This window comes from Cebus imitator, unplaced genomic scaffold, assembly GCF_001604975.1.
Source record: "Cebus imitator isolate Cc_AM_T3 unplaced genomic scaffold, Cebus_imitator-1.0 Scaffold232, whole genome shotgun sequence".
Lineage (NCBI taxonomy): Eukaryota > Metazoa > Chordata > Mammalia > Primates > Cebidae > Cebus > Cebus imitator.
Window position 1 is genome coordinate 2,433,719 of NW_016107547.1, and position 3,142 is coordinate 2,436,860.

Consider the following 3,142-nt stretch of genomic DNA (forward strand, 5'->3'; position numbering starts at 1 on the left):
GCTCACTGCAACCTCCACCGCCTGCATTCGAGCGATTCCCCTGACTCAGCCTCCCGAGTAGCTGGGACTACAGGCGCGTACCACCATGCCCCGCTAATTTTTTGTATTTTAGTAGAGATGGGGTTTCACCATGTTGGCCAGGATGATCTCAATCTCCTCACCTTGTGATCCACCTGCTTCAGCCTCCCAAAGTGCTGGGATTACAGGTGAAAGCCACCGTGCTGGGCCCATTTTTGCATTTTTTTCTTTTTCTTTTTTTTTCTGTCACTCTTAGGATGTGCTTAAGTTACTCCCTTTTTGCATTTTTTAAGAGACGGGTTTCACCACATTCGCCAGGCTGGTCTTGAAGTCCTGACCTCAGGTGATCCGCCTGCCTCAGCCTCCCAGAGTGCTGAGATTGCAGGCATGAGCCACTGCTCCTGTCCAGTTTTTTTTTTAATTTTTTTAAAATTTGAGACAGGCTGGAGTGCAGCGGCATGATCATGGCTCACTGCAACCTCCGCCTCCTGGGTTTAGTAATTCTCCTGAGTAGCTAGGACTACAGGCATACACAATTACGCTGGGTTAATTTTTGTATTTTTAGTAGGGATGGGGTTTCGCCATATTGGTTAGGCGACCAGCTAATTTTTGTGATGCAGTTTCACCATGTTGGCCAGGCTGGTCTTGAACTCTTGACTTCAAGTGATCTGTCTGCCTCGGCCTCCCAAAGTGCTGGGATTATGGGTGTGAGCCACTGAGTCTGGCCTAATTTTTTTTTTTTTTTTTTTTTTTTTTTTTGAGACGGAGCTTCGCTCTTGTTGCCCAGGCTGGAGTGCAATGGCGTGACCTCGGCTCACCACAACCTCTGCCTCCCAGGTTCAAGTGATTCTACTGCCTCAGCCTCCCAAACATGGGATTACAGGCATGCACCACCACGCCTGGCTAATTTTTTGTATTTTTAGTAGAGACGGTGTTTCTCCATGTTGGTCAGGCTGGTCTTGAACTCTCTACCTCAGGTGATCTGCCTGCCTCGGCATCACAAAGTGCTGGGATTACAGGTGTGAGCCACCACACCTGGCCGTGCCTGGCCTTATCACTAATTTTTTTTTTTTTTAATCAATCAACTCAGGTTAAAAACAAAATAGATTAACCCATCAATTATAACACACAAAAGATTAATAAATCTGGACATGATCTTTGAATGACATTCCTGACAAATATGTTTTAACTACTGGCTCTCCTGGCAAGGGGAAATAGACTGGTCTCTAGTGTTTGCCGATTTCCATGGTATAAGTACTCCCATCATGGCTGATTTCAAGCTATCAACCTGAAATCACTGAACCAGAGTTGGGAAGACATGTGTACCATCAATTCTAGTGAGATGGTGCTAGCAGACTGTAACACACTGCCACTGTATATAAGGTATGCATAAGGAATATATTTATATTACCTTTCTTTCTGAACCATTTGAGGATAAGATGCAGACATAATGCCCTTTTTACCCCTAAATACTTCAGCAGGTACTTCTTAAGAATAAAGACATCCTCCTACATAACCACAATGTAATTGTCAAAATCAGGGAAATAACACTAATTCAGTATTATTAGGCTGGGCATGGTGGCTCATGCCTGTAATCTCAGCACTTTGGGAGGCCAAGGCGCATGGATCACTTGAGGTCAGGAGTTCAAGACCAGCTTGGCCAACATGGTGAAACCCCATCTCTACGAAAAATACAAAAATTAGCTGGTGTGGTGGCATGCACCTGTAATTCCAGCTACTGGGGAGGCTGAGGAACAAGAATGGCTTGAACCTGAGAGGCGGTGGTTGCAGTGAGCCGAGATGGCATCACTGTGCTCTGGTCTGGGCAACAGAGCAAGACTCCGTCTTCCAAAAAAAAAAAAGTTTGGTCCAGGATCTAATCCAGTACTGCTATATATTTGAGATAAATGTATTTTCTCAGAAGTTTCTATCCTTAGCACTCTTCTACTTTGCAAACCTCCACTCATCCTCTCTTCACACCTCTTAATCTTTCCACAAGCCGTTCTAGCATTAATTTCTAGTGTCTAACATTAGAAGTGCTATCAGCATATAGCAGTAAACTTGCTACCAATGACAGACATCAAATGCTGACAGTGGTGATAGTGTTTGAATTCTGTTTCTCTGCTTTTTTCCATTTTTCTTTCTTTTGCTCATTTTCCTTTTTTATTGACAACCATGGCTAAGGCCAATAGCGTTTGAATTTTACTTAATGTTGGTAGTTACGGTAATACTTCACTTAAACCCAAATAGTCTTTATTGTTATTAATATTAGTGTACTTCTTAATTATTAGTATGACCTTGGCTTTATAGGCTTGTATGTGTACCAACAAGAGAGTCTTGTTGGAGGTTCTGGGCAATATTAATTTTAACCAAATCACTTTCAGCAATATGGGGAAGGAGCCAAAAAATATTCGTTGTTGGGGGTAGGGTCTGTTTTTTCTGTTAACAGCAATGCTTCTGTTTCCATAAGTCTGAGTTGATAGGTCTGCTTGTGCCTTGATAAGTGTTTTGTTGTTGTTTATTAAATGTCTGCACTGAAAAAATAATGCAAATGTCATCTGTCTACACAAACAAACCCTATGGCATGTTTACTGAATACAGGTAACTCCAGGACCAATGGCAGCGTTAAGTGGTGATATCATTAGTTTCTGATAGGAACCAATTATTTTGGCTAGTATTTCTCAAATTATTTAGGTAGAAGGTAGTTTTTCCTTGAAATTTCCAGATATCCATAAGTTTCAACTTTGCTTCCATGAAGACACCACCATTCAGTGAAGGCTGTGCCTCTACATGCAAAAATACACAAAAAAGGAAAACTGAATGGATTATCAAAGACAAAAAGAAGTTTTTGACTGTAGTTATCATCTTGTTTCAGGCTCAAAAACATATACACCTCATCTAAACCCTGGGTACATTTTGACTGCCACTGCTTAGTTCAGCCCCATCACCTCTCAGACTGTGTATGTCTTTCCAGTACGTCACACAGATCCACACCTTTCTAAAATGTCAATCTGAATATGTAGCTTGCATGGCTCTCTATTGCCTGCTAGATGCCAAAGTCCTTCCTCAGCACTGCATACAAGGGCCCTCTATGATTAGGCTCTTGCCTATGTCTCCAGCACAA